Here is a 14,598-nt window from a genome sequence, read left to right as displayed (position 1 = left end):
GCTTGATGAATTGGTCAGATATAGCACCATCTAGTGGAATGCTGCTGATTTTTTTTTTCCGATCATTTAACTAATGGGAGCCTAAAGGTGACTACACTTATTGAGGCAAACCATACCCCTCCTCAATCTTCCCCCCACCGCAATGTATTCTTTGGAAAAATAACTTTCCTTACATTAATATTAGCAAGGCAATATGAATTGAAAAATCACATAGATTTATATGAATTTCTATACATCCAAGAAGCCTAGCCACCCCCACCCATGTGCCCTGTGGCAGACTGTGATCTCCACCCACTACTGAGCTCAGCGTTGCCACTGGTGGCTTGGATTTGAAAAAAATCCAAAAAACTCATTTCCCAGCTAATTTATTTGAGGATAAATGCTAAAGTCCATCCTTCCCCCTTTTTCATCTATTCTCTCTCACTCCTTTGCTGCTGTTAACCTAAAACTAAAAGGCCTAAGTGAGAGGCAACAAGCATTTATTTGAGTTCTAAAAGAACAGCTATTCAAGAAGCACTGATTCAGACAGAAACCCAAATAGTGTTCCAATTAGGAGGCAAAGGTAAGGGGTGCTCATGAGAAAATTACCTGAATAGAAGGAAGGAATTACTATTGTACAGAGAAGTAAGACAGTGATGCTAATTCTAAAGAATGTTTCTAATTTTCTGTCTGGTAGTCATAACACCTGTTTTCTTATTATCTTTGCAAACAGTTGTTTTGGATAACGGCTGCTTTAGGTTCAGTCCAAAGATTATTTTGCCCTGTTTTAATATCCCAGGGGGTTGAGGAATAAAACATACAAAGGCACTTCCTCTGGGATGGCAGCTCCGATTCCACTTTGAAGTGACTCCGTTTACATTATTTTTCACTGCCCTTAAGCTGCCTGCAGCTCGCACTTTGCCAAGAGCTTGATGTTGCCAATATTTCTGACCTTTCTCCATTTTTTGCTTCTTTCTTATAAGTGCTGAAGAATATTATATTTATAAGAATTACCAAATATTAAAATATCACCTCAATAACATGCCACTAAGTGGTCAAACAGCTTTCCCCAGAACTTTCCAAAGCTGCCTCAGTATATGTAATCTCTACTATAATATTACATATGCCTATATTATAACTTAAAGATGATCTAATAAAGCAGTGTTCAAATGGGTTGGGAGGGATTTTGTCCCCTGCCCCTCAACTGGAGGATATTTGAAAATGTCTGGAGATGTTTTTTGTTTTTTTTTTAAAGGTTTTTATTGGGGAATTGGGAGAGGGGAACAGCGCTGGGGAATTGGGGGCAGGGGAACAGACAAGTTGCTGTCCTTTTGTTCTTCAGTCTAGTTGTGGAGGATGTTGCTTCACTGGCCCAAGTTGGCACCATCATTGCGCTCTTCCCGGTCAAGGCAGATCAGTCGCCGGCTTCTGGACGGCCGCTCACTGCGGCTGCTGGCCGCTCACGCTGGCTGCTGGCTACACACGGTAGCCCATGGCAACCCACTGCAGCAGGGGCTGCAGCCCATGTCGCTGGCGACTCAAGGCAGCCCAGCTCCAGGTTGCGCTGTTGTTCAGCATCTTAGCTGTAGAGGGCAGTGTCACTGGCCCTCATATGTGAGATCCGAACTGGGGCCCTCTGGCGTCCCAAGCCAGCTCTTAACCAACGTGCCACTCGGCCGGCCCTGGAGATGTTTTTGATTGTTAACAACTGGGTGATACTACTGGCATCTAGTAGAGGGAAGCCAGGAATGTTGCTAAACTTCCTACAATATTTAGGACAGCCCCCCACAACAAACAATTACCCAGTCAAAAATGTCAATTGGGCCAAGGTTGGAAAATTCTGGTCTGAAATGATTTCCTTATTTTGGAGATAATGATACTAAAGCCTAAAGAGGTTAAGTGCCCTGACAAGGTCACATGATTCGTAACTACATGAGAGCCAACACTAGCATATAGTTCTTTGTATTTCTTATTGCATTAGTCATGGTTCTCCAGAGACACAGAAGCAATAGGATGTACATATAAGACATTTATTTTAAGAAATTGACACACACAATTATGGGAACTGGAAAGTCTGAAGTTCACAGGGCAGGCTAGCAGGCTGGCAACCTAGGGAAGAGTTGGCATTAAAGTCTTGAGTAATCTGGAAACAGAATTCCTCCTTCCTCAGAGGACCTCAGTTATTGCTTTTAAGGCCTTCAGCTGATTGGATGAGGCCCACCCACATTATGGAGGGTAATCTGCTTTACTGAAAATGTACTGATTTAAATGTTAATCGCACCTTAAAAATACCTGCACATATATGTTTAGACTGATGTTTGACCGAACAACTGGGTACCATAGCCTACCCTAGTTGACATATAAAAGTAAATATTTTAGGATTAGAAAGTCTAGTTTTGAAGCCTGTTCTACCTCTTAATACATGTGTAGCCTTTGGAAAGTCATTGGACCTCTCTGAATTTTAATTTAAACATGGATAATAATAATACCTACCTCAGTGGTGGATCCAGGATTGGTGGAACCTGAAGCTTATAGAATTTGGATAGCTCTGTTTAAGAAAAGAAACATAAAATTATGACTACATAATCAGTTACAACTCTGTATATTAATTTGGGATAAATTATTAAAACTACGTAATGTTTAAAAGTTAACAAATATCTCAACTTCACATCATGTAGAGGAAATTACATAATATTTTATTAGCATCTGTATAATACTTTTATCCTACGTTCTTAGAGTTGCATACTTATTGGCTGCCTCTTCATTTGACAACAATTTTGTAATAGCCTTTTCAATAGAAAGAATAGATCATTTAGACTATCTTCTAGCATAGTTGATGGAAAATTGCTTTTTTTTCTTTTTGACAGTTTACAAAGGTTTCTTTCAAATTCTCAACCCTTTACTAACCATGTAATTTTTAGGATTCTTGTTAAATTTGGGAAACCTCTTTGAGATAGCTGAGCTATAAGATGTCAGAGCATTTCAAGTTTTCTATGGAGTGAGTGCTCTTAAATATCCTTTGAATTTGCCATATTCATGGTAGTCCTAGAAGACATTGCAAACTGGAATGACCAGCAATAATGTAACTATACATGGAAGAGATTTGCAAAGTGCAAAACGACATCCCAGTGAATCCTTATTAAAATCTCAGGAATGCCCATGGCCACTCCATGGTTGTAATCAGAGGAGAAATATGACTGAAAGGCAGCTGAAATGCCATGAGACAGTGGTCTTAACTAGTTATGGTTGAAATAATTAACTTTAGTAAATTTAACAAAAATATATAAACATGTAAAGATATTACTAAGACCTCTTTTTTGGAAGGTACCTATGCAAGTAAGGGTTATTAGCTTTATTATAATTCTGCCTCTGACCCAGCTCATTTGATTTTCTTGAGTTTTGAAAGAGGTAAAGCAGATTTGGAAAATTGCCTGATATTTAAACCATCAGTTAAGGTTTCTGAAGAATGATGAACAGAATTGTTGATAATTTTTAAAGATGGTTGATGGGTATGTGGGGATGGTTCATTTTACTTTGTATGTTATGCATTTTACCTAATAAAAATTTTTATTAAATTATTTGATATATATATATATATATATATGATATTTTAACTGTTATTTATGCTGGAATTCCTCTGACTAGATCATAAAAGAATTCTTAAGTCACCTTAATAAGAATAGTTCTTATTAACAATTTGTTTTTAAACAAAAATTTGTAGTAGACACAAAAATAACAACTCATACCACAGTTAAAAATACTGTAAGAATTCTAAAATAAATTTGTTCTATTTTTTGAAATTTGCTTTTTTATAGGTACCATAGGTATCTGAAACAAAGCACCTCCGGTTCTAAATCTAACATTGGATTTTGTCGGAGAATCTGCAACCTCCCTGGCAGTGAGCACAGACAGACATGTGCAGTGACAGGCTAGGGGACATCTGTGACATCGCAGGCTCTCCTGATGGAACAACAAGCTTGCTGAAGCAGCTGCATGTCAACTCCACCCTAGGTAGCCACGATGCATCAAACTAGAGAATTTCTAGCAGTCAAATAAGCATGCATTATAGTTTCTTGGAACTATGCATTTTTTCATCCCAAAATGCTTCTCTGTACAGTTAACTTAACAGGATAGTCAGAACTCTTATAACAACAAAAACTTCAACCCCTAAGATTTGTCATTGTCTTAATCAATTGCTGCACTTTTTTTTCCTCTAATTTTATTGGGGAACAGCTATGGTCATTGGTTACACATTGCTTTCATGCTACAATGGCATAGCTGAGTCTTTTAAGGAGGGCACAGCTCACAGTGGCCCATGTGGGGATTGAACCTGCAACTTTGGTGTTATCAGCACCGCACTCTAACCAAGCTAACCAGTCACCCCTCCATTTGTTATTACCAATGATACCCTTTTGGTTTTTGGATCTTTAACATAAGCACATGTGTGGAAAAATACAGTGAAATAATCAATGTTCACACACGTGAATGAGAGCTGCAAAGTCAGCCTAAAATCTGGCAATCATTTCTGACCAAGTAATAATGCTTCAGCAATAAAGTTACAGGATAATTCTGTTACTTAAAATGTATAAGATAGATAGAAATAAAAAAAACGAGAGCAGCAAGACCTTCCTATTTTAAAATAGTATTATTCTACGGTATTCCTGAAAAGGAAATAAACCCAGGTTTTTGTGATTGTTAAAACAATGTAGCCACTTTCAAACAAACCTTTTTTATGTTTGTTTATATGCTTCTAACTTTTTATTGCCCAATGTATAAATACCGATATGTAATATAAAACATCAGTATCATCTAAAACATGCTATATAAGGTATAATGTCCCATGTGTTTGGTTGGTTATATTGCTACGCTGCTTAGTTTTCACTGATTGTTTTCAGAGTATCAGAAGAAAAAAATCAATGAAAACAAAATCATATGGGGTTGATAATCACACAAAAAAGAAAAATGCCATTTTGTAAGTGAATGAAACATAAAACATTCTTCATCAAGAGGCTTCTCCTTGATGTCAGGTTGTCACATGGGACAACTCCGCACTGCCACACCATGTTTCTTCTGTGCACAAGGCTATGTTTAAACTTGGAAAAGAGGATGCACATAATAAAAAGTTCAGTACTATGGACCCAGGGAATATTCCATAAATGTTGTTTGATAACAATGTGGTTGTACCAAATGCATATTCTTAAGGAAATAACTTATGTTAACATTTGCTACTTTTACTTAACTACAAATAAATCCCATTGAAAAAAATTAAAAGTATTTGCTTGTTTCTTATTAATGTATAAAATCCAGGGGGAAAATCCTTTTCTAGGGTGATGGCTTCTTTATCCACCCACTGAGGTGTTACCATTGTAATTGGGCTAAGTGACTCTGGTTTCTTTATCTTCTAAACAGCCATGTTTTGTAGGATATATGGACAATAGCCACGGTCAACTTCCATTCTATGTACAATAGGATATATACACAATGTCCAGGGTGCTTATATTTTTATTGAAAAAGGATAATCTTACTAAAATGTTATTTCCTTTAAAACAATACTTTGTAATATAAGTTTTTCCTACTAAATGTAAATAAAATTTCCTTTACAAAATATAACTATGATTCAACTGGAATGTCTATGGTCCTTCCTTAAAGTATTTTGTGATATGTTGATATTTTTTTAGATAATAGATGTATTGTTTTTAATTCAGCTTCATAGATTGGATCTAAATGAGTTACAAATTAAGAAAACTAATGGAGATATATAATATATACAAGAATTTAGAATATGATTAAAATAGAACCTTTAATAATAGGAAAAGGAAGGTTTATTCAATAAATAATACTGAGACAATTGATGAATGAAAAATAAGATATTCCTACTTCAAACCATATTTTATAAAGAATTTCAGATTAATAAAAAGTAAAAATTGAACTAAGATTTTGAAAACATGAATATTTTTATATTCCCTGTAGGGGAAGGACTTTCTCAGTCTACAATAAGTGCAGCAAAGTGTCAAAGAAAAATTTACTAATGTATGAGTTCCAGTATGTGTGTTCTGTGTCTTCCTACATAGAGATGGTAGTTTGTTAAGATTTTTACCCCATGGTGGATGTGTGTGATCAGCATTTTCATCTGTTCTGTGACAGCATTTTTCTGTGAATGTCTTTCATGCATTTGTCAATTTTGCAGCTCTTTTTCGTGTTTTTACTTACAAGATCTTCTGATGCTGTGCCATAGACTTTCTTGAACACATTTTTTAATGACATGGTTTTTTCTGGTCCAGCTATTTTCACATGGGTTCATGAATGGTGGGAGAGGCCAGCGTTCCTTTCTAGGCTTCAAACCTTTCAAACCTTTCTTTACTGTCAGAGAGACCACTGATTCTGACCAGTATGAATCCTCTGAGAAATTTTTTGTGTAGCCCTGCTCCCTCTGGTTCTGTGACCTAAGCGGAGTCTGGAAGGATTTCTGTCACCAGCCCTGCATCCCCAGGTCCTTCCCTGGCACCAACAAACAGAGGACAGAGCCCCTGCCCTTCCGGATGAGCCCTTCACCTTCAGGGAGTATGATTTTGTTGGATCTTTCTGAGATCTGGAGCTAGGAGCCTCCTAGATTCTTCCTGTGCCTTTTGTCTCTGCATCACTTCTGCTGAAGTTCAGCCTACCACCTCCCCCCCGCCCAGTTGTTAGATTTATAGGGTATAGATTTTACATTTTTGGATGAGTTCCTCCTTTTCAGGAGCTATACTTTTGCTGGTACTTTCTAGGATCTGCCACTCATGGGGCACCTTGACACTACCTTTGTATTTTTTTCTCAATTTAACTTTTTTTTAAGAACTTTTAAGTTTTTGGATTCTGCAGATTTTATGGGTTGCCTATTTCCCTAAAAATAGCAGGGCAAGGTGTTTTCTTGTTGCTGTTTTATTTCCCCTTGTTGATTTTTTTTTATTTCTTTGATAAAACAAAGGTAAGTAAGATTACTTGCATGTTCTTACTGGAGAGTTGCATCCAGTATTGCTGGATTGCGGGGTGAAATACAGGATGCCCAGTTAAATTTGAATCAGATGAACAATTTTTTTAGTATAAGTACATCTCTTTTGATATTTGGGATATACTTACAGTAAATACTCATCTTTAAATTCAAATTTAACTGGCTGTCCTGTTTTTATGTGCTACATCTGCCAACCACTTGCTATCAAGAGACTAATGTAATTTTAATTTTCATTATATTATTCAGAATATGTTTCCCTATCCTTACTGAGGCTCTTTTGTTCTTCTCTTCCCCTTATATACTAGAATTTGAGGAAAATATGCCCTGTTTGTGTATTCCTTTTCATTCATTGTGTGGATACATGATGAACTCTTTTAATCTGGATAATTGTAGCCTTTAATTCTGGGAAATATAATACATATAGAATATAGTATATATAAAGTATATTTATAATAGTTATTACATAGAAAGTATATATATATAATGTTCATTTTATACAAAAATTTTATATTACTTTAATTCTGGGAAATATATATACAATATATGATAAGTATATCCCTGGACGATCAGCTAGAGAGCCTGTTTATTCCTGTTTTAAAAACACACAAACACAGGGCCGGCCGAGTGGCTCAGTTGGTTAAGAGCTCGCTCAAGAGTTTGAGCTCTGAGCANAACAGTGGTTCGAGTCCAGCCCGAGCTGAGCAGCCGCTGAGCTGCCAACAGGTAGCAGGATGGCTCAGCTAAAAAAAAAAAAAAAAAAAACCACACACAAACACACAAGCACAAAAATACAAAAACAAAAAACAAAAAAACACCTCTTAAAAAATTAGGGATTGAAGGAAATTTCCTCAAGCCAGTAAAGGACCTCCATGAGAAATCTACAGCTAACATCATACTTACTGATGAAAAGCTGAATGCTTTCCCTCTAAAAACAGAAACAAGTCAAGAATGTTCATTCTTAGCATATATATTCAAGATTGTTTTGGAGCTTCTAGCTAGTGCAGTAAGCCAAGAAAAGCAATAAAAGGCATCCAGACTGGAAAAGAATAATAAAAACTGCCTTTATTCAGAGATGACAGGTTTGTCTATGTAGTAGATATAATGGAAACTTTAAAAAGTTTAAAAAGAATAAGTGAGTTCAGCAAAGTTACAAGATACAAAATCAATATACAAAAATCAATTGTATTTTCAGCTGTTGGGTCAGCTAGATGGCAGAATAAGAGTTTTCTATCATCTCACAACAAAAGCATCCATTTCTACAACCACCCATTGATGAGAGTATCTCTGAGGGTTCTGGGAGTCCAGCAGAGAAGTTCCAGCACACAAACGAAGCAAAAAAGTCTGAGATGCGGAACGGTTTGGGGACCAACGAGAACTACAATTCCCAGCATCCTGTGCGGTGCAGGAAAAAAGACCGGGACCCGGGAAGATAACAGGCAAGAGCTAGCCGCTCCTCCTTCTAAAGTGGTTATGCACCTCTTTTCGCCGGCGGTGTCCACTCTCACGCAGGGACAGGTCACAGCGGCGCGAAGCGGAAAGGGAGGTCGTGGTGGTAGCTATGGCGGCGGTGGCGGCGCGGACTGCAGTGACGGCGGCGGCCACAGGGACAGCAGGAGCAGCGGTGCTGTCAGTTAGGCCGTCGGAGAAATGGGAGACCCAGGGTCCGAGGTGAGCAGTGGGGCGTCGGGCCGCGGCGTTCTCGGGCGAACCGCGAAGGGTTTTGTGTTCCGGTGGGGCCGAGGCCTGGTGCTCGGCGGCGGCCACGGGGCGAGCCCCTCAGCGTGTCGGGCCGAGCCCAGCGTTCGGGACTGAACGGTGCAGGTCTGAGCGAGGAGCCAGCAGCAACAATGGCCGCCCGGCCGCCCCCGGCCCCCTGCACCGGCTCCGGAGTTCCTTGTTGCCGCTGCTCTGCCTGTGGGAGCGACATTTTGAGACAGGCTTGCTCTTCAGTCGTGAGCCTGCATGCCTTCTCCTTGGGCAGATAGGGGAGTTCGGAGGGGCTGGAAACTCGTCTTCGCCGTCCGGTCCCTCCAGCTCCACGTATGCAGAGGCATGACCCGACTCCACGGGCTGCGTGCACTCGTGCTCAGTTAGGTTTCCTTTAAAGCTGTGCCTTTTTCGTTCCTTTTGGGAAAACCTCTTCCTGCGAGTAACGTGGCTGTGTAATACGATAAGCGTGTTTTGGCTTATTTTTGTAGATAATAGAATCTGCCCCTCCAGCTGGGCCTGAGGCATCTGAGTCCACAACGGATGAAAATGAAGATGACATTCAGTTTGTTAGTGTAAGTACCAACGATATTCGGGTTTCCCCCAGAGACCCTGCGTGGTAAGCCCTTATGAGACTGTACCCCACCTGTTCATCATTGAACAAATACGGATGCATGTCCCATAGGTACTGGACAGCGTGGAGTGGGCGTAGGATTAGCACATTTACCCAAAGATGACTCTGAGCAACCACAGTAGCCCTCCCAAAGACCATGGCCTGAAGTGCATGTTGTACACTTAATCACTCTTCTCATGCCTTCATGGAGAGCCATTTTATACTTATCTATGCACAGTTCTGGTCTCTTAAGACTGTGTTTTGAAATGGGGCAAGAGTATCATCTAAAAGAGGACCCACCGATGAGGGTGAAGGGAAGGCTAGTGAGGAGGAAGGAGCTAAAAAACAAGAAGGGGGCCGCCCGAGTGGCTGGTTGGTTAAGAGTTGGCTTGGGAGCACAAGGGAGTGCGAGCTCTGAGCAGCAGGGCCCCGGTTCAGATCCCATATGAGGGCCAGTGACACTGCCCTCCACAGCTAAGATGCTGAACAACACCTCCACCTGGAGCTGGGCTTCGTGAGTGGCCGGCAGCCAGCATGAGCCGCCATGAGCCGCCATGAGAGGCCATCCAATGGCCCGTGACCGATCTGCCTTAGCCAGGAAGAGTGCAATGATAATAGCAACATGGGCCAGTGAAGCCATGTCCTCCACAACTAGACTGAAGAACAAAAGGACAGCAACTTGTCTGTTCCCCTTCCCCGATTCCCCAATAAAATCTTTTAAAAAAAGAAGAAAAGAAAACAAGGGTGCCAAGAACTCAAAACCTAAGATGTATCTTCATCACATGAAGGCAGATAGCTTGAAGATGTCACTAAGCTCTGAGGTCATGATGTTACACATGGTACAATTGATGTTTATAATGAAGATCCCTTTTGGGACAGTTTTCAAGCATTAATTAGTAAATGTAAATGTGCAGATTTCCTGGTCCCCACTCCAGACTTATTGAATAAGAATTTGAAAGTGGGCCTTAGGAATCTGTATTTTGGCACAAGTGCAGGGTATATGAATCTCTGAACACACTTTGTAAAGCATTGGTTTAGAAAACGAAAGGGGATATTAGGATACATTTTGGTAATTTTCACCCCAAACTGTTAAAAAGTATTACAAAGCTTCTGTTTAAAGTGGTAATTTAGCTTGCTACAATCACTTCTACCCCAAACCACTCATTTTCTGATTTCTGTGATGAGTTGAGGTTTGCTGTTATAGGTGTTTACGTTTTTTTTTAAATGAGTGCCTGTTTAATATGTATGTTTTTTTTAGTTGCTCTACATTTAACCTTGTAAATCAAATTTTTTTTTTTTTAATTTCCATTTTTTTTTTTTTTTAAGATTTTTATTGGGGAATTGGGGGGATGGGAACAGTGCTGGGGAATTGGTGAAAGGGGAACAGACAAGTTGCTGTCGTTTTGTTCTTCAGTCTAGTTGTGGAGGACGTTGCTTCACTGGCCCAAGTTGGCACCATCATTGCGCTCTTCCCAGGCGAGGCAGATCAGTTGCCGGCTTCTGGACGGCCGCTCACTGCGGCTGCTGGCCGCTCACGCTGGCTGCTGGCTACATATGGTAGCCCATGGCAATCCACTGCCACAGGGACTGTAGCCTACGCCGTCGCCGGCGACTCATGGCAGCCCAGCTCCAGGTTGAGCTGTTGTTCAGCATCTTAGCTGTGGAGGGCAGTGTCACTGGCCCTCATATGTGGGATCCGAACCGGGGCCTTCTGGCATCCCAAGCGAGTTCTTAACCATCGCGCCACTCGGCCGGCCCTAATTTCCATTTTCTTTATTTTTTTATTGGAGAATTGGGGAAGGGGAACAACCAAGTTATTGTCCTTCAATCTTAGTTGTGGAGGGAGCAGTTAGCTCAGCTCCAAGTCCAGTCATGCCGCTCAGCTCAAGTGCTGTGTTCAATTATTGGGTTGTTGGAAAAGGCATGACACATTTTTCCAATGAAAAACAGAAAAAATACGTCATGACTTTTCCAACAACCCAATAGTTGTGGGTGGGCGTAGCCACCATCCCGCACAGGAGTCAAACCTGCAGCCTTGTTAAGAGCCCGCGTTCTATCCCCTGAGCCACGGGGCGGCAGCTCAGCTCAAGGTGCTGAGTTCAGTCTTTAGTTCGGATGGGCATAGGCCACCATTCAACCAGCAGCCTTGTTGTTAGGAGCACGTGCTCTCACCAGCTGAGCCATCCTGCCACCTGTTGAAAACTCAGCAGCAGCTCAGTTCCGGGTGCAGTGTCACTGGCCCATGGGGGATTTGAGCCAGTTATCCTGTTGCTCAGAGCTCGCACTCTTGGGCAAGCTCTTAACCAACTGAGCCACTCTGCTGGCCCCAATCGCTGTTTTTTAAATTGAATAAAATTTCCTCCCTAAACATTGAAGTGTTAATGGTGGTATTTGTTGTTCTGGTAAGGTTTCTATACAAATTATTTACAAGATCATTTCCTTGTCATTCTTCCCCGTTAATAGTACATATGGTACTTTTTTCTTGACACTTGGTACTTTTTTCTTGACACTTGGAACTTTTATAAATTTGGGGGTACCAAGAGGGTTTGTATGCTGACCTTGCCTCCTCTGCGGTGAGAAGTAAATGATGTAGTTATGAAAATTGAAGAGCCACAGTGTCTGTTTTAGTACTGAAAAGCATTTGAAAAAAAGGTTGTACAGGCCTATAGGAAAAAAATATTTTGGTTCCTCCTGACTGTGGTATAAAGACAGAAATGAATGGGACACCATTAAATCTTGATGGTGCTTTGTGTAAATATAATTAGGAGTGACACATGTTATGATCTGTGTGCCTTGTTTGAGAAACACAGAAGGAATATACAAAATGAAGATTGGAAAAATAAATATGTATAAATCATTACTCTGAGGAATAAATAATTATATTGTAAATTCTAACTGAGTTAATATGTTAGCTTGTGTTCAAATTTTGTTTTAAATGTAGAGTATCTTTTGTATTATTGCATCCCAAGTTTTGTACATCCAGCTTGATAGACTCTCTTATATTGTTTTCTTTCCAAATAGAGGATCGAAGATGTGACAGCGCCTTCAGGAGAAGTGAATTATATGCTCTGTAGAATAGCTGTACCAGAAAGAACGTAATAAAAATATTTGTATTGCCTTTAAAGAATGATAATTTAATTCTATTCTAAAATACATTCAGAGACAGAATTTACTTTCCCCTTTAACCCTATCTTATTCTGGGCTCCACCAGGATCTTCTCATTTCTCTGTGTTTTTTTTGTTGTTGTTGTTGGTTTGTTTTGTTTTTGTAAAGTTTTTTTTTTTAAGCTGAGCCATCCTGCCACCTGTTCACAGCTCAGCGGCTGCTCAGCTTGGGCCGGGAATCGAACCGCTGTTGCTCAGAGCTCAGACTCTTGCACGAGCTCTTAACCAACTGAGCCACTCGGCCGGCCCCCTAAAGTTTTTTTTTTTTACTTTATTGGGGCACATTGTGTTTTTCCCAGGACCCATCAGTTCCAAGTCAAGTTGTTGTCCTTGAATCTTAGTTGTGGAGGGCGCAGCTTAGCTCCAAGTCCAGTCACCATTTTCAATTTAGTTGGGGGTGGGGGTGCAGCACACCATCCCATGCGGGAGTTGAACCAGCAACCTTGTTGCTCAGAGCTCGCGCTCTAACCAACTGATCCATCCGTCTGCCCACCGGCAGCTCAGCAGCAGCTCAGCTCAAGTCATTGTCTTCAATCTAATTGTGGAGAGTACAGCTCACTGGCCCATCTGGGAATTGAACCACAAACCCTATTGCTCACAGCTTGAGCTCTAACCAACTGAGCCACCTGGCCACCCCTCTCTATGTTTTGTATCTTTTATCAAGAAGCATGTTACAACTTAATGTGTTCTGGTTTGGATTCCTTATCTGTAGTGTAAATTTTATTGGAATATACATATAGAAGAGTGTACTTCCTCATTGTTCTTCTAATCCTCACTCTATTTTAGCACCACATTATCATTTGTCTGGATTGATTATGTTGTTACCAGTCTTCCTACACTTTATGCTCTGTTAATCTTGAAATAGCTCTGATGTTCTCATCTCAACACTATTTATTGAATTTTTTTTAAACGATTTTATTGGGGAATTGGGGGAGGGGGACAGTGTTGGGGAATCGGGGAAGGGGAACAGACAAGTTGCTGTCCTTTTGTTCTTCAGTCTAGCTGTGCAGGATGTCGCTTCACTGGCCCATCTTGGTATTGTGATTATTGCGCTCTTCCTGGCTGAGGCAGTCAGTCGCCAGCCGTTGTATGGCTGCCAACGGCAGCTCACGCCAGCTGCCATCTGCTCACGTTGGCTGCTGGCCACTCATGGTAGTTCATGGCAGCCCAATGCAGCCCCGCTGCAGCCTGCGCCGTTGCCGGCGACTCACGGCAGCCCAGCTCCAGGTCGAGCTGTTGTTCACCATCTTAGCTGTAGAGCATGCAGCGTCACTGGCCCATGTGGGATCTAAACTGGTGGCCCTGCTGCTCAGAGCTTGCACTCCCAAGCCAACTCTTAACCAGCGAGCCACTGGGCCAACCCTTACTGATTTTTTTTGCCTATAGAATAAAATCTAGGTTTTTAACTGAGGTATCTAAGGCCTAGTCTGTGTTGACGGTAGTATGTATGTAAAGAAAGACTGAGAACATTCAGTGTTTGATGTTTGATTGTATAAGGACGTGGAGGATGAAGCAGAGCTATCAAAGAAATCCATGATTTTGAGCTTAGATATAATATCTAAGATGACTGATAACCATCCCAGATAAAAGACGCCATACAATGATATCTGTATATGTTTAACACTATCCCTATACTATTTCCCATTTCCAGAGGAATCCACAAGGCTTTATTCACCTATGTAGATTTAGACTCTTTAGGGGTTTTTCTTCTGTTACGTATTCATTTACTCTGAATCTTTTCCTTTGCCGCTTTTGTTTCTGATTATTCTGTGCCACCTGCAAGGTTTCCTTCTCAGAAGAATTCTTGCTAATTTCAACAACAACAAAAACCACAGATTGTAAATGCAAGTTTGGTTTGAATGATTGTTCATGACTGTACTTTTGCTCACTTCCTTTTTAGGAAGGACCATCAAGACCTGTTCTTGAATGTGTTGATGTGATCTGTGGTGATGATGAAAAGCCTAGCACCTATTGTAGTGATGTGAGTATATTTATGTTTTTTCAGTTCTGTCATTAACTGCAATGGTGCGCTAGGGGTGGCTTGAACTGGCTTGCTAGAACCGATGGTTAAAATTTTCAGGAATTTCATGAGCTGATTTTTAAACATAGCCATTATTAAGAATTAAGTATAGGGCCGGCCGAGTGGC

At 40.7% G+C, this 14,598-nt stretch overlaps 1 protein-coding gene and 1 long non-coding RNA gene across 8 annotated transcripts in view; both read left to right on the top strand.

Annotated features, from left to right (window-relative positions):
• The window catches only part of BEND6 (BEN domain containing 6), a 44,476-nt gene extending 40,220 nt beyond the window's left edge, over window positions 1–4,256 (top strand). For all 3 annotated transcript variants that reach the window (XM_019624604.1, XM_019624602.1, XM_019624603.1), the window contains one exon: window positions 3,795–4,256. The gene's annotated coding sequence lies outside the window, so the exon portion shown is untranslated. The remainder of the gene's footprint in view (window positions 1–3,794) is intronic.
• A 3,913-nt stretch (window positions 4,257–8,169) lies between these two features.
• LOC109371855 (uncharacterized) overlaps window positions 8,170–14,598 on the top strand; it is a 25,770-nt gene continuing 19,341 nt past the window's right edge. For 3 of the 5 annotated variants that reach the window (XR_002121949.1, XR_002121947.1, XR_002121948.1), the window contains exons 1-3: window positions 8,170–8,635; window positions 9,166–9,249; window positions 14,352–14,432. This is a non-coding gene — a long non-coding RNA (uncharacterized LOC109371855). Of the gene's footprint in view, window positions 8,636–9,165; window positions 9,250–12,308; window positions 12,383–14,351; window positions 14,433–14,598 lie in introns of all 5 variants that reach the window. The other 2 variants (XR_002121946.1, XR_002121945.1) reach the window with 2 other exon arrangements.

Source organism: Hipposideros armiger, unplaced genomic scaffold (assembly GCF_001890085.2).
Source record: "Hipposideros armiger isolate ML-2016 unplaced genomic scaffold, ASM189008v1 scaffold_595, whole genome shotgun sequence".
NCBI lineage: Eukaryota > Metazoa > Chordata > Mammalia > Chiroptera > Hipposideridae > Hipposideros > Hipposideros armiger.
This window is presented reverse-complemented; position numbering and strand designations above follow the sequence as displayed.